This window comes from Corvus kubaryi, unplaced genomic scaffold (assembly GCF_017639235.1).
Source record: "Corvus kubaryi isolate FWS band 111438036 unplaced genomic scaffold, C.kubaryi_AGA036_p1.0 37300, whole genome shotgun sequence".
Taxonomy (NCBI): domain Eukaryota; kingdom Metazoa; phylum Chordata; class Aves; order Passeriformes; family Corvidae; genus Corvus; species Corvus kubaryi.
The window spans coordinates 3,997,443-4,023,407 of record NW_024581093.1 but is presented as its reverse complement, the minus strand read 5'-3'; the positions used below and the strand labels follow the sequence as shown (position 1 = coordinate 4,023,407).

Here is a 25,965-nt window from a genome sequence, read left to right as displayed (position 1 = left end):
ACATGTCTTTGGGAGGGGGGAGGGGAAGCTCAAAACAGGCAGCAACACAGGTCCCTGTGAGCAACACTGCAAGTGACTGACACCACACCACTCTTGAACCACCACTGAGGAAGACAGGTTAAATCTGCACACTTGACACTGGCAGGAGGCACAAAACACTGATGTGATCTGCTGCTCTAAGTCGGCTGTAAAGGGAGTGACTCCAGTGGGAGGAATGAAAATCATCACCTAAGATGGGTCTAATTGCCTGTAAAGGTGGCATCTAGTGACTAGCAGGAGAGGTACTGCAGTGTCACTGCACACAGGTGGTCGGCGTGGAGGCTGACTAAACACCAAAAGAGAAGAAGTCTGTGGTTCAACTGAACCAAACCAGATTTAGAGGTAGATACAGAAGCTGCACTTCCTCTGCCAGAGTTTGCAGGAGATCCTTGTCAAAGATGTACTGACAGTAATGCTGTAAATCCTCTCAGCAGCTCACTGACATAAAATTCTATGGTAGCCTCATAGGAGATCAAAACACTACTTTAGGTAATAGATATGGTTTGTGTAGAAAAACCAATTATGTGGAAACAACAATATGGATCTAGAGTCCTCCATGGCAGAGTGAGCAAAGTACAGAGCAACTGTCCTGATAAATGCCACATGGTTGGTAATCCAGGCACTACCCATGTACCAGGAAAAAGCAGTGCCTTCTTAGCAAGGAAAGGAGAGGTGTTCTATTAATCAAATCAAAAACAGTTTTATTCCCAGTTGAACCTCCCTTCATGTTGGTCAAGTGACTTCAGTATTCCACTTCTGAGGCTCACAAAAAGGAGAGGCTGCATTTACCCACCACTGCACAGGATCTTAGCAAGAATGATTCACTAGAGTGAACTTTTCCAGTGATATGTATCACCCTTCCCTGCTGCAATGGCATGGTTTGGACAGAAGTGAGGGGTGTCTGATGATTTCACCCCTCCAAGAAGCAATCCCTGCACCTCCAGGCCCAAAGGGATCACCACACAGAATATGAAGTGAGATAAAAATCTGGTGACAAAGCTACTGGAATCTCTGGTCAGAACCCCCTGGAACTGTTGTCCCAGCTCACTATGGCTCACTATGGGGACTGCTACAACTGCTGCAGTCCCCCCCCCTCCCTCTGCTCACACACAGAGTATACACAAGGGCACACAGTCAACTCAGTCTTTAATGGAAAGCTCTGCACGAAGCCTCTTTAATTTGGCTTTGTGCAAGCATGTGAATTTCATCCTGATACTTTCTGGGTACTCAGGGAAATGTTAGAATGGCAGCACAGCAGAAATGGAAAAGCAGTCTCATTCTTTGGCAGCAAATAATTTATTTCACATCCAACACCCTTTTTCTTCTTTTCCCTGCTGCCTGTGTTTGTGATTGCAAGTGAAAATAATTTCTGAAGAGTTTAGCTAATAATTATTGGTGAGAAGATCCTGTCAATCTCTCAAGATAAACAAGAATGGGTTCTGGTTTACACCAATTGCATGTCACGTGACTGTCCTATTTTTCTGATTTAATAAATATTAACCTTTCTGCCTTTTAGGAGCATTGTGCAAGATCTTATCTTCTGATGTGACATGGTAAATGGCCAGTACATGCCAAAACTGCTCCTAGTATATAAAAAGGCAAATTTTCCTTATTTCATTTCAAGACAAGACATTGTTCAAATTAAAATTAAAATGCACACAGATTATATCTTCTTTTACATGAATTTATGCAAGTTGCTATTTAGGGTGTGCCTCTTTTTCTAACCGCAAATTCTTCTAACATCAGATAAAAGAGATTTATCGTCGTTTTCCCATTTTATCTTCTAACTTTTGCCTAGTGGGAAAGCATAAAGTAGACAGGTGACCCCCCAAAAAGATTGTAGAAAAGGATCTTACATCAAGGCATTTGGCAGAAGCTCAGATGATCTTTTGGTAATTGTCAACGTTGCCAAAGACTTTCCTTGCTGCCTTGAGCAGACTGCTTTCCTTCCTTGAGCCTCAGTTTCCTGACTGTAAAGGCACAAGAAGGTATAACAGTTCTTTCCCTTTTTTTTTTTTTTAATATCTTATTCTTATTGCAAACACTTCCAGGCAAGTCTGATTATGCACTTAGCAGATGGGGTCTCCAAACTCAGCTGGAGCCTTCAGGCCTTCCTGTAGTACAAATAACAATAATGATGATGGAGCATAAAAATAGACAGAATTTGGTTTTTGTTCTCTACAATGTGAATCAAACTGTGGCTGGACTTATATTTAACACCACCAGCCAGTTTATTTATGAGAGGATTTATCAGAAGTGGTTGGGTTTAATTTCCTCTAATTCACGCTGTATGAAAAATGGCAGCTGTTCGATTTTAATCTAAAACCTGATGATAGGGCTTCCCAGAAATAACAAAAATACCACAATGGAGGTATCCAAACAGTAACTGGAGGAGTGCAGCACAGGCTGATCACACCTGCTGCCTGACAGCTCCACTCCATCCCCTCCCTGCTTCGAATTTTCCAATGGAACCTGCAAAGCCAGGATCACTGAAGCAGTACGGGAATTATTAACAGTAACAAAAAGAATTGTGGGACCCAAGTGCCTTCTTTGGCATCTTGATTCACAGAAATAGTTAATCTTTTGTTCTTAGACTGGCGTTTTTTTTATTTTTAATCATGTGGATATGTTTGCTAAGATGTCTTTCCTACGGTGGAAGGAGGAGGGAGAGGTCGTGGAAAAAACCCACCATCATTTGCAAATGGAACAAATGCCTGAAGTTAAATATGAGTGTGCATCAACAAGCTCACATATTATTATGGGGTAAAAAATAATAATACAAAAAAGAGGTGGAATTCCTTTTCAAACAAATCAGAGAAAGATTCAAAAACAGGGGCCAATCAATACCACCCTGTGATCAACAGGAAATGCTAAGAATAACTGTATATCATGTGTGGCTTCAAATTTACAACCAGGACATATAATCTCCTTGTAAGAAAAGAGTCAAGTTCAAGAACTTAGCCTCTACAGTAAAGCTCTCATTTTAACTAAAGAAGCTGGGGTCGACGGCCTCTCAAATGAAACAGATAAGGCGACATAGGGTTCTTGTCAGAAACAAATGTTATGTCTCTCCCTACTGAAAAGCTTAAAGATATTATCAGCAAAAGCCTAGTTGGGCCTGAAATGGGTCCCAGAGAAGTAATATTAACCAGGCTCCTGGCAGATCATTTATTTATCTCAAGCTAAATTCAATAAAGAGAGCCATATATAAGTGAGGGAAAATAATGCAGCTGCTAGTAATTTATCATTGGATGGAAAGTCATTGTTATCCTTATCTCTCCAATGATGTTCTATTTCCAACTGGTAATGAATTATGGGGCTTGCCACATCTTTACTATGTGACAGGTCAACACTACCTCACGGGTACTGTACTGTATTTATGCAATCGATAGAGAGTTTGCTGAGAAAATATTGGCAACCATTTTGTGAGAGTGACCTAGGGCTGCATGGCATTAGGATCACTGGTGGCGGTCAGTGGATAGAGCAGCATTTCTCTACTCCTTTAAAACAAAGATATCTTTGAATGCTTTAAAAGTATTTTTCAGTTTGCTCTTTATAAAAAGCCAAGCATGTGAAGTGAACCACTGGATTGTTAATTAGAAAGCATTCTGCTCATTTAAGCTGGCTCAGCCACCAAAGGGATCTTTTCTGTTCCTTTGTTGCACTTATTAGAGGGATTTATTAAATCAAACTTCAGTACAGACTTATCCAAAATTACTTGTGCCTGTGGTGTTTGGGGCAGAGCAGAGGCACGAAGAGCAGAGGTTTGGCCAGGCTGCTGCTGAGATGTAAGGTCAGGCTAACGAGCAGCACTGGGTGCCCCACAGAGCTCCCAAATTCCACACTGAGTGCAAAGGTGGAAGCCATGCAATCCAACACTGAGTTTACTCTCCTCAAGTCAGCTGTGAGAGGCTCCCCCCCAGCACAACCCCTGGAAGAGAAGCAGTGAAAAAACAGTGTTATGGGATGGATGGCTCCAGGAGGAAGAGCCCTGCTACAGGGACACCTGGCTAGGGAAAGGTTTCTGCAGCAGTCCCTTCTCTCACACTGCTCTCCCATCCCTGAACCAATTATGCCCATGTTTTCTCCCTCTTCTACTTCTTCCCATTGGGTTTCATTTTCATTACGCATGAGAAAAGCTCATGTGGATTTAAAAGTTTGTGTTTGTACTAAAAAGTCAGAAATACACTTTTTAACTTTTATATGTATTGAGAGGGGGATGTATATCACAAATTACTAAAAAATTATGATTTTCAAAAACACCTCTTGAAGAACAAAGAAAATTTCCAAATAAACTATAATTATTCAGAAAAATAAGGAAATATTTTAGAATAAACAGTCTCCTCTCACTAATAGTTACCAAATAAATAAAAAACCTGCATAACCACAATTTGGCCCAGACCACATCTAGATTAGGCCACCTAATCTTCATGCCATTTAGCAATATCCCTGCTTGAGCCTTCAGCCTTCTTCTCCATTGAGACTACCCACTTGGGGCCATGGGTTATTTCAAGAACTGAGCAATCCAGAAAATCCCATTTTGACTTTTTTTTTTTAGCTTGGATATGTAGAAAGGTAGAAAAATACACATCCTTTAAGGCAGAATATGAATATATTTGAAAAAAAAAGGAAATTACAATTTCAGTGAAGAGAAGCAGCAGCCATGCCAATAATAAAAGTTACTGATTGTAGTAACACATGTATTTTTAGTCATGCAAAGGGATGTCCAGATGAGTTGGATCATCAATGCTAAACCCACAGACTTTTCTAGAAGAGAACAATAGGACAGAACTGTACCCATGTGACATCCAAATGAGGCGAGAAGAGGAAAACTAAAGCTGTCTTTTCCCATTATTGTGGGAAAGGGAAATTTGGAAATGCTGGCCAGCTACAGTTCACTTACATAACATATTAGGTGACCTAAATGATACTAACTAAGGTGGCCAAGATTAACTCAGGTGAAAAACAAACATGGAGAGCTCCATCCATTGTTAAATAACGAGTGTGTTTCCTGGTCACAGAGACGTGCTGTGCCTTCTGGCATGCAGGCATGTGTTAATGTGTCCCTTTGGCTCTGTATGTTTGGGAAAGTCTTAGTAATGGAAAAACAAGGACACTGTAGGTGAAGGCTGAAGTCCTTTGGCAGAGCAGCGTGTGCAAGAGCTTGACCAGAGCCTGCTGGATTGCACTTGGGCTGAGCCTGTGACAGCAGCCTGTCAACTCCCTGAGCATTCACACTCATTCACAAAGATTCAGAGAGTCAATGGGAGCATTACCATATCCTGGAGTAAATAATCTCATTTTCCGATGTACCGACTGAGATATAAATTCCATATGGTTTGGCTATACCAGAAGGGATCCTGCCCAGGCCACATTAACATAAGAAAGCTCTGATATTTTCATACTCATTTATCTCAAGGGGTCATCCAGCTGATGCCAGGAAGGTCTTGCCTTTCTTTTAATAGCTGAGAAAGTATAATGAATTTTTACAATTTAAACAAGTTATGTAAATAGCAAAGAAAAAAGAAAATTCTAGGTGTCATAACTCATATAAAACAAGATAATCCAGAGAAGTACACTCCTTGAAATCACCTATTGATTCTGAGTCTATCATAACCAGCAAGGAGTCTGCTACTTGTCAGACAGATACTCTTTCTCATGTAGTTTCAAACACACTGTCGAAATTGTGTATAGCTTCTAGCTCCCAGGCCTTCTACTTACATACAAATCACCCAATTCATTTTTTCCATTTCCATTGTTTGGAGGCCTATCCCAAAATTTTTAAAGGGAAAAAAACCCAAAACAACAAAACCCTAAAACATACTTAGCTTTACAGAGGTACAGTGTGGTAAAAATGATGTATGTGTTTAATAATATGTTCCCTGGTTTATAAAATACTAAATTATTTTTGGACTACAGAATTTAAATGGAAAAAAGTTTAGCCATTAGGAACCTGTTTATTATTACCAAGAGAATAGCCAGTTGGCAGGTCAATAGCTATCATCAGAAATAAAAAACCACAGCAGCCACCTGTGCTTAAGGCTTGTCCCTGTTAGGAAAAAAAGAAATGAAAGGGCAAGACTTGAGAAGCAAAGGTAGAGCATGCTGGGTTCTCTTCAGTTTAAAATTTAAAAAAGAGAGGGAATTGCTTTGGGAATACTGATTTAAGAGTTTAGGGCACATGATAACCAGCTCTTCCCGACTGTTTAAGATAAAATGGGCAACAAATACCTGCATCAAACTTTTTCTCTAGATAACCAATCCAAAGCATACTGAAACGTCTTAGGTTCTTCGTGGCTTAAAGGTTAGCTCTGAAAGGAAGTGTGCACACAGGGATGTTTCCCCTTTCCTCTGTGGATAGTCCCATCATTGAGCCAGTTGGAGATGGGCCATTTAGAGTTGAAAAGGCCAGCAGACACCTGTGTCAAGTGTATCCTTCCTTTCCCAGATGGAAATAATTGGAGCCTTGAGAAAATTCTCACTGACTGTGATGTGAGTGGGTCAGAGTGAATCGCACCTGCAGAGCAGCCGCAGCGCGTGCACCACAGACACATTCCCAGCAACGTCACTGCCAGCAATGGCACTTCTGCTGTGGCACCTGAGGATATCCATTGCCAGCAGTGAACTTTGTGAGAGGCAATGAAATCTCATTGCTACACAATCTAGGACATACATCAATCCTGACATTAAATGCAGAGAAGAAGGGGTTTTCCCTCTGATTTCTTGTTTCCACATGAGGACTGCTGTTCTCGTTCTTACCACTCAGCTGTGGTTAATGTTTCACTCTCCTAGAAACTTCACTGTGTACTTATGTATGTATGGACTATATTGACATTAACATATAATTAAAAATTACCTGGCATCATGTGGTGATTCAAATATTCTAAGCATTGAGAACATCCTAATTAGTAAATGAAAACATTTTAAAAAACAAGTACCCTCCATAACATATAAAATGCTCCTCATTAAAGACACAGAAACATTAGAGTCCAAATATCAGTTAAATATTGGATGTTTAGGTGATGGATAAACCTGCAAAAGATGAAATCTTTAACATACTGACAATGAAACACTTGAATTCAGTTTAAGTTTGGATATTCAAAGGTGTTCCATTTTTTAGTAGGAAAGTAATTTTCCTCTAGTAAAATCTGGACTAAAAAAGCAGAGGAGAGGCAGTAGCAACACCTGCAGAACACCCTTGTGCTCCTGACCACCTACTGGTGGTTTCTTAAGGTTTGTTGAAGTCAAACAGCACCAGGAGAGTTTTATACCAGCTTTATACCCCATTTACAAGTTCCCAGTGGTTTAATAGATGTTACAGATATTAATGCATAATCAACTATTGATGCAATTATTCTTCTCATCCACAAGCAAAGTCTTAAATAAATAGGCAACTATTAACTTGGCCTCCAGCTGATAATGTTTTCTTCCCCATGCTTGTTAGCAGAGATCTCTTCTGAACTTTGATAAGACATTTACAGAGCAAGGAAGAAAAAAACTAAAAAAACCACAAACAAACAAATCCCCCCACACAACAACAAAACAAAACCAAACCAAAACCAACAACTAAGAAAATGATTGTTCCTATGGACAACCCTTATTTCATTATCACAGGACCTTAACCTGGACTTGTCTAATGTTATAACTTTTTGGTACCCTGCCCTCTGTTTGTCCTTGTCTCTCACAGTAGTGTTCTCACAGCTCACAGCCAGCGCATTTCCCAAGGAACCTTCAGCACTCCCTGATGCCAAAGGAAATGCTCCTGTAATGGTCCAGCTTACAAGGAAGGCAAAAGGTGGTGCCTGCCACTGCTCCTTGCCCAAACACTGCCAAGAGGCCAGCAAAATTTGAGGTCACGGCTGTACAGCTCATGCCATGTGCTCCCATATGGAGCAAACAGGGTGAGGCACGAAATCTGAATATTGGGACCCCATTTATCAACACAGAAATGAGTGAACTCAGCAAACTTCCAGGACAAGCTCACAGGGCCTGGACTGGAACGCAAGGCTACAGGTCCAATCAGGCAAGATTGACTGCAGCACAACCAACACAGATCCAGACACTTTTTCAGCACATGCAATGCTCATTTTTTTCCTTGAAAGCAAATTATCAACTCTTAGTTCTCTTCTGGCTTGCTGAACAGCATCTTTTTTCTTTTTCCACCTTCTCTGTCTCCCAGAATCAAACCTCCATGAACATAAATAAACACTTAAACTGCCATAAAAATGATGGTGTTTATAACATATAGGGAAGCTCACTACAAATATTCTAAAGAAAAAGCTTCAGCTCTCCAGAAGTCTTGTTTTAATGTGTATTTCTGTGAAATTCTGAAACTGCTTGTGTGCTGATTTGTAAAAAGTAAATCTCAATATACTCAATTTTTGGTCTCATCTGAGGCTTAGGTTGTGGAGAGAGACACTGATATATTTTGCTTCCTTTTCTTGTATAGCCTAAATTCTCTGACTCAGAGAATTGATCCACAAGAACAAGCCAGGATAGGCAATAAACTATCCAGGACAAACTCCCTGTCACTTGAGTTTTAAATCAAGATTGAAAGCCTTTCTAAACTATGTGCTCAAGCTCTACCACAAGCTTCATGCAGCAATCACTAAGCAAAATCCTCTGGCTTATTGGAGTCAGCCAAGATGATTATAATAGTTCCTGCTGGCCTTAAAAATCAGGTGAAATAGAAACTGTGGTTGAAATTTATCCACATGCAAAGCCCTGTGATAAAACCTTGAACAGAATTTCAGCCAAAGTGTTTAGAAAATCTTAGGCAACCCTGCATCCAGAGAGATTTTTAGGGAACACCCCCCAAACTATACATGGAGAAGAACAACTGTGTCAAGCCTTGTTAAGGTTTTGTTTTGCAGAGTGTGAGAGGAAATAAAAAGCATTGCCTTCTGCCCCAGGGTTACTGCTGGAAGAGAAAGACCAGCTGGGACCTCTTGTGGAATGCAAAGGAAACTTAACATTTATGTGTTTCTGCTCTCGTTGGTATTTTTTGGAGAAGCTCCTAAAGTGTGCATCTCCAAGAAAAAAGAAAACTCTAAGGAAGCTCTTTTGAGCTAGCAGCAAGTTTCAGAAGGGCTGGTGGCTTTGGTACATATCCTGCAGGCTCATCAAACAGCCAGTCCCTGATGACTGATGCTGAGGAGCCAGGGGAGGAGGATGAGCAGTGCTGCATGTGAGAAGTTCTGGTCTGCAACCTCTGTCACTTCTCCATTTCAATAACTCCCACTGTAGAATAAAATTCACTAAAGGAAGCACTGACTCCACAACTCACTAACATAAATCATATGTTGAAGGGCAAAATACATGAAATGCTTTGAGATTTGGAGCAGTTTGGGAAACACATGACTCCAGCACACTGCATTGGGCCAAGGCCTCTCTCTTCCTCCTGAAATAGGCAGGTGCTCACTGGTCCTCCTGCATGGGAACACAACCAGAGTCAGTGGGCAGAGACTGGCCACAAATACATTCACACAAACTGAACATGGGTATTAGTAAACACATGGATTCCACCATAAAGGGATTATATGACTCTTCCCCGACGTCTGGATCACACACTGTTACCAAACAAAGCAAATTATGCAAATAAGTAGCCCCAGAGGCAGAGTAACCATGATCTGCTCCTACTTGTGAATACTGGGCAAACACTTAATAACCAAAATTAATTACCTGCCTCTGCTCATTTTGTTAAATGATCAAAGTAATACATCCACTGGCTGCACATGAATGTGATTATTTGTACAAAATTACATTTATACAGAAGTCGTGCAGGGCTTGCAGTATTTGTCATTAGTCACATGTAAGTCACCTTATTGAGGGAATTGCTCCCAATTTCTTAACACCAGCACTGCAGGATGCAGCCAAACTTCTGCAATATTAAGGTGATGAGGTTCTGTAGCAGAGCATGGGTAAAATCAATTCTTCTTAGAGTTCACCTCTTCCTCATCAGCCCACCTGGCAAACATGAAATATTTGTGAAATCAATTTCAGAATGACCAGACGAGGTGCTGGAAGCACCACAGTCAGTTCAGCAGTTGGCTCTTCCAGGAACACTTTGGGAATGAGGATGGAAGTGTATAACCTCCTTTCCCCCAGGATCTCTGCAGTGCATACAGTAACCCTCGATTCAAGAGATGCTGCCGTGTACGCAGCCTCACACACTCCATCAAATGAACACCGTTGGTCCCTTTCAGCAATAGCTGTGCAAAGCACCATTCTACAAGCTTAAACTTTCTCTCCTCATTTCTTCACCATTGTGCAGTATTTTGGATCAGCACTGAATCAAGCTGAGGTCCTTCAAAACCAGTTTTTCTGGAAAAAATGCAACCAGAACTGTGGATGTTGCTCTTACATTTTGGCTGTCTACAATGAGAACTGTACTACCAACCCACAGGGACTGGAAAACACAGAGCAAGGATACCCACAGGGCCTGGTTCCTGGGCCACTGAAGTCCTAAGGCAGCTTTCTCCTGTCTACAGCAGGCTTTGAAGGCAGGCTGCTAAAATTCCATCTCAGCAATCCAGTCTGTGTTTGCTCCCAATAAGACAGAAGAAGTTTCACAGACCTGAGCAAATCCAGCCCATGCTTTCAGCCTCCTTATGAGAGCTTTGGATATGCCCTCCTGGCAAAGGAAAAGGAAAACTTTGCAATAAACGCATGGAATTCAGTTGGCTAGGAATTTTGATAAAAGCATGTACAGAAGGAACTCGGTGTCAGTGCAGACCCTGTAAAACACATACATAAATATTTATGTAGTTTCCCTTTCTTTCAGAAACTGTTTGTTGTTCTACTTGATCACAGTACTTCTCCAGCTTCCAATATTTTTGGATAATGTTCTCGCCTTCATTTGTAATCACTCTATTTGGTGTGGAAGATGGATTTTTCCAATTTTGTGCTATTACATACCTTAGCATGGAAAGGACTAGATGGGTTTTTCTTTTTCCATTTAGTCATTATTTAACTGCTTGTGAGCTTCAGGGATTTATATCCCAGTAGGTCTAATTCCAGGATTATAGGTATCTAAATATCCAGTAAATCATTTAGTAGCAGATAGGTTTAAGGCAACTCCAAATAACATCTCCAGTTAGCTCTGCAGCTAAAAACTGAAGTTAGCCAGAAGCACTAGATTTGAGTAAGAGTTATTAAGTAATGCAGAATCACCAATTTAGAGTCTGATTCTATTTGCTTCAAAGGTACTGATAAAATTTATACCCACTTCAGTGGAACATGGCAAGGGCCTCAAATCCTCTTCCTTTAGACAGTTGCCTTCTTCCTAGCCAAACACTAATCAAAGTCTCCTCCTTCTCTGATTTAAGGACCAGTTCTCATTCACATAACCACTGCATTTTTATTTAGATAAACACTGTCAGGTTGAGTTGACCCAAAATTTAGATTTATTGAAAATGAAATAAAATGAGCAACAGAAAGCTCTCTGTATTTGTTTTTCTAAATTCCAGGGAAAGCAGCTTCTTGGTTTGGACTTCAATTTTCCTTGGCATCATCTACAGCCTGAACATTGAAGCACTGTGCTCGTACATGAAAACAAATAGAGGGCAGACAAAAGTGAAAGAGAGTTATATGTTTTCCTTGTTTGGGTTTAGTGAAAAGTAAACACATGGTATTATAGATCAAAAGCAAATCTGGTTTCTTGTCATCTATCTTTCAGAATAATCAAAAGCAATACTAATAGCAAAGATAAGGAGATCACTGGGTTTAACTGCCTTGAAATTTGTCCATGCTCCTTTAAACATGGCACAAAGAGCAATCCAAGCTCTGCCCGGGCAGAAGGGTGAGAACAACCTTGGACTGGTGCCAGCTCCTGCCAGGAATGTCTGGGGTTTGTCCTGCTGGGTTCAGGTGAGACACTGTTCCACTGGCACCAGCAATGGTGGAGAGGCACAGGTGTCTCGAGGTCAGGTTACTGGTTTGGTTTGAGCTGTGTGAGGGTGTTAAATCTATCATTTCCTAGCACTGACTGATTCTCCCAACCCATGCAAAAAGGTGCTTTTGTACCTGACCCTTTTCTTGCAGCACAGAGTATCCTGGAGCAGGTGACTGCTGAGGGACACAAACCTCAGCACTTACCGCACACAGGGAACGAACCTGGCTGTTCTAACAGGGCCTGGAGGAACCAGGACTGGGGTGTGGTGAGGTGATAAAACTGAGCATCCCTCCCACCCTTAAGGGTAAGTGCTTGTTTAAACTCTCTTTATATTGGGTGTGTCAGAGGTTCGGGCCTAGAGGATCTGCCATAGCCAGAATTAACATGTGTTCTCCTTCTGGAGAACAGATATAAAAAGGCCTTTTCTTTCCAGACAGAGACTTTCTGCCTGCACGAGTGTCAACATAGAGTTATTTCAGGCAAGCTCTGTGGTGAAGAGAAAGGTAAGGTTAGGTGAGGAGCCCTTCCCATCAAACCAAACTTGAAGGAAGGCCAGGACTTCGGGGCTGGATTAGGACTGGGCACATCCCAGCACACAGGGCAGTGAGTAATGTGCATCACCTCAAGAAGGCTTTGAGTCTCAGAAACCACCTTGCATATACAGTTTCCTTCCTTATATGGTATTATATAGTTATTAGATTATATATTATATATAACATGTATACATATATAGGCACGCACACATATATATAAGTAGATTATATTAGTTTTCTATGCACTACCTAACATCCTTTGTGCTGGCTGAGGCTATTAGGCCAGTGGATGAGCAGACAGTAACAGTTGTCCACACATCCACACACATCCCGCGAGAAGTGAACAATCAAACAGGTAGGCTTGTTGATTCCTGCATGCCTGGATCCACAGTCCAGATAGCCAAAAAAGGGGACAACAGAACGCTCAGTTCACTCATCTCCTGGGCAAGAGAAATAAAAGTCACCATGTAGCCTGCCTTTACTGACCACTCAATCTTCTCTGCAAGCCATTCCCTACCTATGGCCATGGTGTGTGTTCAGCTCAAGACTTAAATGGCTTTGAGAAAGCTAATTTTTAAATGAATGGACAGTGAAAATGGAGAAATAACATATTCCACTGGTGTCATGTCATCACAGTCCATCACTCATAAAATTTTATTTGTATCTGGACCTCGTCAACAGACCTGCTTCAAAGAGCATGCAGGATCAGCAGTCTGTAGCTTCAGAGACAGACAACATCTAAATCCACCACCATTTCAGCAGCATCTCTGCCTGAATATGATAGATAAGGATTTCAGGAAGGCATGTCAAAGATAAAAGGAAAGCTACCCCTTGCTCTTGTTTAATTTCCCTTCCAATTTCCTAAAAGGCCTGTTGCGGGAATGACTGTCACCAGAAAGATACAAGGCCCAATTTACAGCCATTGCACAGAACTGCAATAAGCAGTTGCAGTCTATAATTTTCGAGTAACACCACATTTATGAAAACTGCAACAATCCCTTTTGCTGTGATTTGTGGACTCTGATGGCAGAAGAGCCAACCTCTCTCTCAGGCAGCAGAGAGCGAGAGGAAGATGAAGGAAACCAAACTGGCTGCTGCCTCAGCATGTAGACTACAAAAAATTTAAAAAAAAACTTTAAAAGTGTTAATAAAATATCTGCTAAGAGTAGAAGGGGTGATTAGAGCTGACAAGTTGCCCATAGGGCCTTCTTCAGGCTCATCCAGTTAAAACTGAGACAAGATGACAAGTTGAGAAATTGAACTATGTTGACACGGTCTTCATTTTCGTAGATTTCCTCCTCCTTTTTTTATATTAAAAAAAGAATCTGCAAAATAAAAAGGATATAATTCAAAGGCCGGTAATACTGTGCAGTTCTTCTAGCATCCTGTACCAGGCTTTGGAATAAATGCAAGAGTAACTGCAAGACCCATCACAGACAATGCGTTGCATTTACTGAGGAATCACCTCTAATTTTTTTCACCAAGTATTCTATCTGACTGGAAAGACTTCAGCATGAGTTGGATGAAGTCCCAGATCATCCTGCAGTTTTTAGGGAGAGCAGTGTTACTACTACAAGAGCGAACCAAAAAATACACTGGTTAAAGCTTATTATAATTTGGAGTTTTTCCAAAATCCTTTCAAAATCAGCAGAAAAGCTTTCATTGGATCTAATCCATTTCTGAAAAATAGTTAAAATCTTTCTGAATTGGGACTGAAGTTCTGGCAATAGGGACACATTCATGAAGAGTCAAACCCAGAGTTCCACACTATCATCAATTCACTCTCTCTGTGCTTCAGGCAACTTTAATGTTTTAAATCTGAAACATTTCCTCTTTTACCTCCAAAAAGCCACTCCATTGTTAAATAAATTATAACTGCACCTCCAATTTTGCTGTCTGGGAGTTTCTCTCCCAATTCAAGATTTTGGAACTGGGAGTTTTTCTATAAATTGCTCAGGCAAAGGTAACACGAGCAATTTTCCAAGTGTGTCATTTCATTTTTATCATTATCATCATCATCATCATTATTATTGTCATGATCTTCTCTTTGGCGTTTTAGCTGTTACCTCAGTGAGGTGAGCAGTGCTGCACAGCACGTAGTCTGTGCTTCCCCGTTTCAGGAGAGCACAGGCATGCACAGGTGAGAGATCCAACAAAGAGTTTATCACAAGTGCATCTAGTATTGTTCCTAATCAGTGAACTGCACCACAGCAGTACAAGGGAGCTGAAGGCTGGCAGGTTACAGAAGTGCTCCTCATGCAGTAACAGGGATGTTTCAAGAGAACAGGTTTTTATTAGCTTCAGTCAGACTTTCAGTCACAAGGCTGTTTTGATGTTCACTCCACCTTTGAGGGGACAGTAGAAGGTTTAAATCTTAATCTCTTCTGAGCACAGAGGGCTTGAAAGGCAATGGAATAAACTTGTCCTCACCATATTAGACATGAGTGGAAATCAAGGAAGACCCTTAGTAGAGTTTAGACCCCTGTAATGAGCTCTGCAATCCCAAACCTCAGCAGAAGAACTTAAGTCATTGGTCCTGCTGAAGACACAATGCCTGAAAGGGATGAAGTTCTGGTGAGGGCATTCTCACACATTTTTTTGTGAAGGTTGTGTCAGGAAGGACTCCCTGTGGTGGAGCTGGCTTTAAGAACTGAGAATCCTCTGGGCTTTTGAGATATAAATGGCTAGACCTGTTGCCAGCAAGGCTCCTGCCTCGAGTTTCAAACCCAAGAAGGCCCTGGACACAGTTCATTCACTACTTCAGGTCTGCTTCTGCTTAATGAAGCTCCAGAGAAATGATAAATGATTGTCTAAGGGCTTCCAATTCCACCTGGGGGACACTGCCTCTGCACTGGAACATCCAGGATTGGAGGAGCCAAACCAGAAAGCTTGGGAAGCACAGCGATGGTGAGGGACCAGGCAGACCAGGGCAGGAACAGCTTTTTTGCTCACTGGCTTCAGTCATTTTCCTACCCAAAGCACCAAGGCTTCTTCAGACTCTCAGGTGGGACTCCTAATGAAAGAAGTTATGAAAGGGCAGAGTTTGATTCACCGAGCCACCACACTGGCAACACGTCTACACAACTTCTCCACCCAAAGCCAAGAGGTATCCCTGTAGGGATAATTGCACCCCTTTGGCAAGGGTGGTACAGAACACTTGAAAAGGTAATCAAAGCAGGGAAAAAGGGAAAGCAACATCATTTTGGATAATTGGAGCAACGAGGTAATACATACAGTGTCACAGGGAAGATTGCCCAATGCAATATGCATTTATTCTTATCTCAGAATAGTATTTATTGAAGTAAACCATGCTTAAGTTAAAGGGAAGTACATAAATCTTCTCTTATTGTAATTTTGCAACTCAAAGCAGCTGCTAATTATATTATAGATCTTCCAGAAGTATGTATAGTAATTACCAGTTTCAGCCACATTATTAGACTTGCAAATAGAGTTTGCTCTTTGCAAGCCTGTCAGGAGCAAAGGGTCAGACCAAAAGCGGGGTTAATCAGCACAGATTCAAGAACTCAAGTGACAAATCCTAACAGTCCTGGACTTACCTGATTTGCACTTGATGAAGACACCACCTTTAAGAAATACACAGACTTCCTTGCTGAACTCTCTCCTTTTGGATTGCTCACTCAAGTTATGAGTTAGGTTGGGCTTTTCTGTGCGACCTCCTCATAGAGATGATCAGAGTCTGCCTTGGGCCCAAACTGAGTGTACTGGAATCAGTGACAGCTCAATTCAAGTCTTAAGATCTCCCAGAAAGAAAAATTGATGCTATTGTCCTTAGAGCAGGAGAAAGTTCAAGGCCTATGAAGTTCTTGAGAAGCCCTGGATACAACCTTCTGCCATGGATGAATGGAAGTACCACTTTTTGTCAAATAAATGCACAAAAAGGAAATATAGTGAAATAATAACCAAGGTATGGTTATACTTACCCACTTTTTTCATATACTACAGCTGAAGCTAAAAAAACACTACCAGGCATAAACCTTAAGTATTATTTATAAATGCATACATACATGGGAATAACCACTTGTATTATTAATTTGGTCTATTTGTCTGAGTTTCATATCAACTGAGCACTGGCTGGATTTCTTAAACCAACAGAAATTATGTGGGCAAAAGACTGAAAGGTTGCAATGCAAGATAGAGTTTTCAAAATAATTTTGTTAATTATAAGCTGGACTTCCAACATGAAAAGATTTTTTTTATTAAGTACTCTTAATTCCAATGTACTTCCAAGAAATTACAGAAGTACTAACATATACCTATTCAGAACTGAAACTAAAACATTATTCAAACCCCTACTTTCTCAAAAGAGTTATAGAAATGTAATAGTGAGTAAACTAATATACAAGTGGTTAATATTTTCTGTTAGGCCAATTAAGGCCCTTAAATATCGTAATCTCCTCCCACTTCAAGCAAAATTTATTCTGTGAAGACACAAAAATAAAAGTATTTGCTTCATGAATTATAAATGGCAAAACCTTTTGATACCTTTTACTGGAAAGGTTTAACATGAGTGCAAAGCCATATTATTAATGAAAATAACCATAGAGTCATTTAAACAATGACATCTTCCTATTGCTTTGTAGATTCAGTGTCTACTCTTGCAAAGTACTGAGTCTCTTCCATTCTCATTGAGAATAGAGTTGAAACAAAAGTGGAAAACACTCTCCCATGACCAGATGGACGGGCAATATTTCTTGTGCAACATCCTCCTTGGGAAAAGAATCTAAATAAGAGTTTCAAGATTAATATCCAATTTCCAGGCTTTTACAGTACTTGGCAATCATTCAAATCTAACAGTGAACCAAGGCAAAAATTAAAAAGCCAAAGGCCACAAACCTGTTCAAACTGGTATAGTGGGTTCAAAGTTTCCTCCAAGATCTTGAGCTATAGTTTCCACATATCACTGAAGTAAAAAACCTAGGCAGCCCCACAGATAAGGTCCTATTTACTCTAGATGATCTGAAGAACTACAATGAATCACACTTTGGACCTTGTTCTTTAGCTGTAATTAATACCTGATTATTTTGGTTACTCACTGAAGAGTGACTTCAGTACAACCCTTCAGAAGTGTTGGAGCAAAATGACCTGGGGGACAAAAAGAAAGTAAAAAAAAAAAAAAAAAGAGCTGCTGCTAATGGGGAGAAGAATGGTGGGAAAATACTTATGTCTCCTTGCCAAAGGAAAAGTGCATTAAAGTGCCTGCAGTCATTGTAATTCCTGTTCTTGCTGAAAACTTATTGGGAATCCCAGTGACTTTGGAGAATGCAGGGGAGAATGCTCACAAACAGGAGCGTACGTGTGAAAGGAAGCAGAGACAAGAAAGAAGTGGTAATGCAGAGTCCTTTCTTACCTGTGCTTGGCATCTGCAATCCCCTGGTGGTTACATCATCTTGACACAGGACTGGTTTTAGTTCTGCTACTGGATGTGATCCAGACCCTTATGTTCTGACTTTCACCAATGGGAATGTCAATAGATTCCTTCTTTCTTTCCAGCCATGTTACAGGAAAATAGTTATTTTGAGGAAGGTAAACCATTTAATTGTTCTCCTTTAAATAAAGCACAGTAAAAGTCCATTTTACCATTCTAAAACTTGGGACACCAAGCCTAAAGAAGTCAGAATAATAGAACCAGTATTTACTATGCCCCAGTAGCAGACTGTTACTTATATGACTGCTCATGAAAAATACCAGGTACTGAGCACAGCAGAGCAGATTCTAAATGCATAAGGAGAACCAGCAAAAGAGGAAATAGAATACAGGCTAAGCCAAATGCAGCTTTTTTTTAAAAAAAACAGCTTCATTCTCCAATGACAACATAAAGACCAACCTTTTCTTTTTCTTAGAGAAGCCAAAAAGTTTTTTCTCTGTCTGCAAAATATTTGTGTATCACTTGATGTTCTCAGTTCATTAAGTGCTGAAATCCTACTCTGGTCATTTACCAAGACCTAGGCTATGACAGCTTCTGTCAAACTACTTTTGTGTAGCCTACAATCCCTTTCCTATTAAAGAGAACTAAGCCAACCTTACTGATAGTAATGGAAACCCACAAACTTTCCATAAGTATGAAATCATCTTATATGAAGATGAATATTTGTCCTTTATACTGAGATTCACAGACTCTCATCTCTTGGCAGCTGACAAACAGTTGTCACAGCAGGGCAGGATCAAGTCCTGAAAAATGAGTGTGGAGCCTCAACACATTGAACCAAAGTCATCAAGAAACCTGTTCGAAACAGGAAACATCTCTAACCCCACAGATTATAAAGATTCCATATAACTATGACAAGTGCTTACAGTAAATTCCAATATAAGGAACCTCCACCAATAGCTAGAGCTGTGAGCTCTTTAAAAACAGGGTGGTGTGACTTGATTCTTGGAATCAAGAGCATGTCTTAAATTGATGTGAGTGAACTGAAAGGTAAAAAAACTGATACACTACCCATTCTTTTAGTCAGGTCTCATATTTTTTATAGAAACTCAATAACAAGTCAGTTTTTATACTGTTGGGTCCCAGTGCAGCACCTCATGAGAAACAGCTGCTCTCAGTTAACAGGCTGGCACTTTGCTGTGCATTCCCAAGGGTTTCACTGCCCTGTCCTCCCTGGACTGGCTGAGCAGGGCAGGTAAACAGCCACTGCCTTTCCCTGACAGTGGCTCTTGCTGGCAGCTATTCCCAGTTCTGGAAAACAAATTGCAGACCATTATCAGCTCTTCTGGTAATTGTTGCAGGATGGAATCACAGAGTGCAATAAATCACAACATCATTATCCTAAGGCCCAAATGGTCTGGCATATTTTTGCTTAAGATGGTTAATACAGAAGTGGTGTAGACTTGCAATGGCAGATAAAAATATCCTATATTGACTAGCAGGCATGGGGGCGTTTTTGTACTTGTTCAGATTATTCACAACCCATTTTAAACTAATAAAAATTATGTTGTCTTTAGTTACAACATTTTCTTTTCAACTCTGTGGGAAGAAAAATCCCTCAGTCTTTAAATATGAGAGCCTTGAACTCTGCACAAGGCATTACATCTATTACTAAGGTACCACAGATAATGACTGTGGGCTGAAGGTTGGTGTATTTTCATTGTTTGTATTCTGTCTTTAAGGCAAATGTCGAGTGCTCAACTCTATCTCAGCATTTACATGGACATCACGTAATGTCCAGTAAAGCTTTTCATGCCTGGGCTAAAAGAAGTGAACTGGGTTAAAGTTCTCCAAAGTCCAATTTAATACATATACTTCAAAATTCAGACTTTAAAAGAAAGAAGCTGCAAAATCAGGGACTTTCAAACAATCATTAGGTCATGCAAATGGAAGAAAAGTGATGGGATTTCCCTTGGGATATTCCAAGAACAAATACAGTCCCTGAGCCAACAAGACTGGGGCATTCCAGGGAGGCGCAAGATAGGGAGGCGGTGTTCAAAAATACACATTTAATGTTCAGTCAAGGAACAACATTAATGGCACTTGTGGATTTGCCAAGTGCCCAGAGAAAAGTGCAAGGATGGAGGGGAGGGAAAGGAAATAAATAAAACTGGAGAGGAAAAATCACGTATAATAGAATTTTGCTTCTCTCTCCAGTTTTAGACCAGCTCATCAAAGCCAAAAGGTAATTCCACTCATTGCAGTAACTTCCATCTTGATCAGATTTCATCCATGAATAAGCAACTGGATTTCTACCAGACAACTGGAAACCTCCCAAAAAGCACAACCCTCTGACGTGCTAGCAACACTAGAATTAGATAAAACATTCACAAGACAGAGCCACGGATTTAGTGGATGTGACTTTCATAAATGCTGGTGTTCAGAAAGAGCAGCTTTATAGAAAACATTTGCCCCTAGTCTACAGTCTCTGCTGAAATGAGTTTAAATTACCTCAATATCAAATACATCTTTTTTTTAACTTTTTTGATGATGGCAATGTTACTGTTTGCATCCAGTTAAAAAAATAAAAGGCTCTGCACATCTTATACTAAACAGGTTAGGATTATTATAATCAAATTTTGATTGAAATACTATTAATGATCTGTCCTGGGAATATAAAGTAAGATTTTTGGGTTGATAGCATCTTTGTGATGGAAAGCACATCTTTTTAATTGGGTTCTTGGAGAAAATCCTGTAATGCTTGTTCATTTTATGTTTTAATCCAGACTACCCTGTGTACATGTACGTGGTTACAAATATTTAATTACGTTCATGACTACATTGGGTACACTACACAGGGAGAAAGCACAGCACAGACCAAAACCAAGGCAATCTGCCTCCTTTCAACCAAGAGCATGAAAGAGCTACTTGATGCTCCCATGACCAACAGTAACCTTGAGACAGAGGCCACGGCTGTGCCAGACACACCTGTGCCAGCGGCCGTGTGAGCTGGGCTGGTCCCTGCCCTTCAGCCAGGAGGGGTTTTCCTGACCCTTGTACAGCAATGCACCTCAGGTAGAGGAAGAAGGGTCAGGCTTTTTCTTTCCTGGTAATACTCAGAACTTTGTGCATTGAAAACAACTGTTACCAGCAATCTGCTGAGCAGCACTGTGCACAGGTAGATGCTCTGGCACAGACACAACAAGGCTCCCTTATCTCAGAGGCAAAGCAAAAACATGGAGTGATCCCTATTTAATTGAAAGCTGACAGCTGTTTACATCACCAAGGATTTAGCTGCAGTGTAACTGCTCTTGTGACAAGCCGCGTACCTTTGAACATTGGACAGCTTACTTCCAAATATTTTACGTTGTGACAGACTCCCTAATCATCCAGAAAATAAATTGTGGAAGCTCCCAAATGGCATTTTCAAACATGACAGTTTTACTGCCTCCATCTTTACACCAGCTACTCCACAGCGACTACTGTTTTTGGAGTTGTTGGGGGTTTGGATTATAGAAGAAGAAACAAAACAGGTTGCTGCTAGTACTCCTAACACAATCAGCACTGCCTCTTACACACACTGAAAAAACTACTTAACATTGTGGAACAGTCAGTAGTGGTGGCTCTTACACCACCATCTGTCTATGCAAATGCAACTTCTGCAGCTGGTGAGACCTAAGATAATATATTCAAATGAAGAATACTTGCTACCACTTTCCCGTTATTTCAGTGTCATCATAATGCTCAAATTAAATGAAAGTCAAAGCAAAACAATATGTCATGTCCACTCTGAATTTCAGGTATCAGAGAAAATACTGTAGACAGAACTTCTCTCTCTACAAAACATTTTGCTGACTGCAATTATATCAACAAAAATGAAATTCTTATTTACAAGAGTGGATACTGGCAGGGGAAATGCTAAACCAGCTTTGTTAATTCCAACACTGTCAGATATTCTAGTTTGCCAAATACCTGCATTGATTTCTGTGTCTCCCTCCAGCATCATGCTCACTTATGGTGGCCAGTCTCACCACTAAGTTTATTGCTGAAAAAAAATTTATTGTGGCAAAATTCAGCTAAAATCAGCAGTTCTTTTAGGCACTGGGGCTGTGCCTGATCTGTAGAAGATGCAGCATCTCCTCAATCTATGTATATTCTTGAGCCATGCCCTCAATTCCACTTTAGGCCAAAATCCAGAAGCACATCACAACCTAATCCTCTTGCTCATTTATTGTGAGAAGGAACGCAGGTGCATGGGCTGGATGGGAACTTAGAGAGATGCCTGAGGCACTGGGATCTCCTGGCACATTCCCACTTTTTTCAGTCCTTGCAGGACCAGGCATAATCTCAGATATGAGGGTGATGAGTGCTGTGTAAGACCTACAACACCCTGGCATTTATCAGGGACTTACTGGAGTTGGGGAGCTGAAAGGAGATGCAGAGACTGGATGAAATCTCTAGCTGCCATCTAGTTCCACCTTCCTCCCAGCATGGGGACATTGCCAACTATAGATCAAACTTGTCTCTGCCTGGGCAGCTCCTGAAAGCCTCCCTGGATGGATGGTTCCAGGTCTCTCTGGGTGACCTGTTCCCACCTGCACTGCCCTCTGAAATGCAGTGGGGTGTAGGAAGAGATGGAGAGTTTAGTAAAACTCATGGAACCAGGCTTCTTAGACCTAGCCTAAAAACCTTTACTTAGAACAGCAACTGGCTAATAAAAGATTTCTAACCTCTTGGTGCATAAGGGTCATGGTATTCGATGGACAACAGTGAAGCATTTAGTGCTTTATCTCTGCCAGAGGGAATCATTTATCTGCAACGGCACCTCGAGAATGGTGGGTGTTGTCAGAAGGCCAAGGTCCAGCATCAGCGTATGTAACAAATATTAACCACTTCATCTCTCTTCACTGGGCAGTACTTTAATTTCACTTTGTATTGAGCTTGATTATTAGTTTATGACAGGTGTAAATTATAGAAGCAAACCTAGATCACCTCCTCCAGGCCAAGGAGAGAGGAGACTTTTCCTTCACTGAATATTGTTGTTCCTGAACCTCTGCACTCCATTTCTCGTTTCAGCACCTTTAAAGAGCACTGAGTCCATCAGACTGTTCTAGCCATGCTGAACTGCAGTTATTTATCCTAGCATTATATTGTTATGGGATGATCTTCTAATACTCAGAATTTTAGGCTTAATAGCAGCTCCCTCATAGATGTATAACAGCCAGGACAAGTGAGCACTCCAGGAAATCAAATAAAAAGACACTTTTTTTGCCCACTATATGCAATCAGAAACTACCTTTGTACATGAATCAAGATACTTCTTTTTTTTGTTTCTTGGAAACCTTTTCTGCAGAATGGAGTTTATGCAGGCTGTTGTAAAATACTGTGGGGGAAAGTGCATATTAAAAGTATAATATATTCTCTTTACTGATCATGATCTGAAAGTTAAAGTGTGTTTGAAACATTGTGTTTTGCAATCCAGGTTATGTGATGAGTGATAAGCTATACAGTCATAATTAACAGTAGCAATAAATAAAATGTATTACATTCTGTACAGCCCTATTTGCATTGCAAAAATCCCTATTTAGATTACAATGAACTCTAAATTACAGAGTAAACAAGCTTTGGCTACATCTTGAGGCCCAGCAGGGAGGAAGGTATCATTTGCTGCCCCGGCAAGGAATGCTGTTTACATCCAACTGGACTGTGCCCAGAGACTTTGCAGCTTTAACACACAAGGGGCTGCAAACAGACCCTCACAGTCTCTGTGCTTAGTGGGGTTTATTGGATGGCTGCAGGCTCCCTACTCAACACCAGAAGCTTTCAGCAGTGCTTAACTCTCTCAAAAGTGATTAGGGCTAGGGGAGTTAGGCTGAAGTTAACCTCTACCTGTGAGACAGCTCAGTGGACAGTAGGGCTGCCAGGTCACTGAAATGAAACCACTGCTGGTGTTTTCATAAAGAAACAAGTCTGTGATTTCATTTTGTACCAAGATGTAGAAAAGGAGCAATAGGATATTTGTTTTAAACTTTTTCTTCTCTTTACCCATACAGAAAATATAGCAACATTCCAGGGGCTTGGATCACCCAGATCTCTGTCAATCCGAGCACCAGAGTGCGTATGGTGCAGGCTGTGCTGATCAGGTTAGCTGATCATCTCCTCTTAGAGCAGGGTTAAGAAAAGACAAATGTTCACTCTCTGATAGGAGGTCACCTGTGCATATCTGTCACCATTATAAATTCTTCTGTGCTCTAAGTGGTGTTTTTATGAAGTTCCAAATTTATGCTCCCTTTCACTAAATGCACACACAGGGCTATTAGGAGGGAGGCAGTGTCAGTTCTGATGACATCAGGAAGGCAAGAATGTGTCTTTTATCGACCCGGCCGGGTAAGATCAGGTCTGGAAGTGGCACAGATTGGGAAAAGAAATATTGGAGCCTGGTTGCCACCCTGTTTCACAACTCAGAGAATATAATTAAGATCCCCGATTTCTTTTGGACAACCAGCTTCCCACAGTTTTTAGTCACTTGCCTCCACAAACAATGACATAAAATATTCTTCCCTGTGGACTTCACAAGACATGAGCTGTCAGGAGTCCCATCTGAAGTCAACCAGAAAGTGAAGGTAGTGCACAACACACCAACCCTCTCCTCGGTCACAGGTCCCTGTGCAACGCCAGACTAGACCAGACCAGCAAAGCAGCAGCTGCAGCAGAGTAAATTTTTCTCTGTCTGCAAGCACCCAGATCACCAGGGAGAGCCACAGTGCACATCACCCTAAACATCTAAGTTCCAGTCCATTCAATACTTAGGAACTTCAGTGTTGTTTGAACAGACTTGATATAGGAATGGGTTCGCCCCTCTTTGTCCAAAACAGCTTAAATTAGTTATTCTCCCAGATATGCTACAATTTGCTTCTCTGGAAGAAAGAAAAAGAGGCAGAGGTACCTTCAAAGGAGAAGGAATTGTCAGGCAGAGTAGGACATTTTTCCTTTTTACTTTGGTGTGTATCATTGATATTAATTTTATTTTTTTCCATTTAACCTTAAATTACAATCAAGAAGAAAGTGTTGGACTTTCAATTCTTGTTATAAATCAGCCCATATAATTTCAATTTAGGAGTCTAGCTTCAAATGCTTATTTTTCCTGCAAATATTTTCTTTAAAAATTGGAGCTGGAATAAAAGCTTGACTGACCAGATATGATTCCTGTTCTCTGGAATGAAGTAGAACACTCCACCTCTCACCTGTGTACTCACGGTGGCTTTGTTCTGCATCCTCCCATTTCTTGTTTCACTTGGGATCTGAAGTGCTGAAGAGGCCTGAGCACATGAATGCAACCAGTTTAAGAAACAAAACAAAGGAAAGAAAAAATCAGGCTTAACCTGAGGTGTATCTATGCAGTAAGCAAGCACCCAAATCTTCTGGTTCAGGTGACAACAGAAAAAAGAAAACAACTTGTTAAAACATTACTTGGAGCAGAAGTTTCTACCTCTGTGCCAGGCATGGTACATGCTTGAGCAACTCTTTTCAATTAAGTTATCATCCCAGTGATGCCTCGTGGATGGTGCGGCTCCGTGCTGTCCTCGGTGAGAGCGAGATGTTCCCCCACACGCCTTTGCACTAATTATTATCTCTGCTCTCCTATGTGTTCATCCAGAGCCATGCTCTCATCAGCCCAGCTCAGCACCCTCCTGAGGAACTGGATGCCTCAGTGACACCAACAGCCAAAGAGAGTTGCTGCTCAGCTCCTAAATTTCCCAAAGCATCTTTCCAGATTCCCTCGTGAGGCAGGCATGTGCCACCAGAGTTTGTATAAACCAGCAGCTCCCAAGTCAAAAATTAATTTTCCATGCATTAGGTTTCTAAAGTCAAAGACAGAATTTCTTAGCAGCTCCTGTACTCCTTGGCTACTAATTCCCCATCTGCTGAAGGCAACGACAATGTAACAGAAAAACAGACAGATTTGTCCTGGAAAACAGGAAGACTTTCTGGCTAAATTAGCTTTTCCCTGCTGTCTCTAGAAACAAATCTCCCTAAAATATCAGCAACAAATCAATTTTACTGCTTTTCAGTATAGAGCAAGGAAATTACCTTTTCTGATTTCAACTTTCTTC

The 25,965-nt window shown here is 40.9% G+C and overlaps 1 long non-coding RNA gene across 5 annotated transcripts in view; it reads right to left on the bottom strand.

The window, feature by feature from the left end:
• Positions 1-25,682, bottom strand: part of LOC121664125 — a 60,482-nt gene extending 34,800 nt beyond the window's left edge. For 2 of the 5 annotated variants that reach the window (XR_006015883.1, XR_006015887.1), the window contains exons 1-2: positions 25,096-25,681; positions 17,834-18,030 (exon numbers count right to left, since the gene is read on the bottom strand). This is a non-coding gene — a long non-coding RNA (uncharacterized LOC121664125). Of the gene's footprint in view, positions 1-17,833; positions 18,031-25,095 lie in introns of all 5 variants that reach the window. The other 3 variants (XR_006015885.1, XR_006015884.1, XR_006015886.1) reach the window with 3 other exon arrangements.
• Between the last annotated feature and the right edge of the window lie 283 nt (positions 25,683-25,965).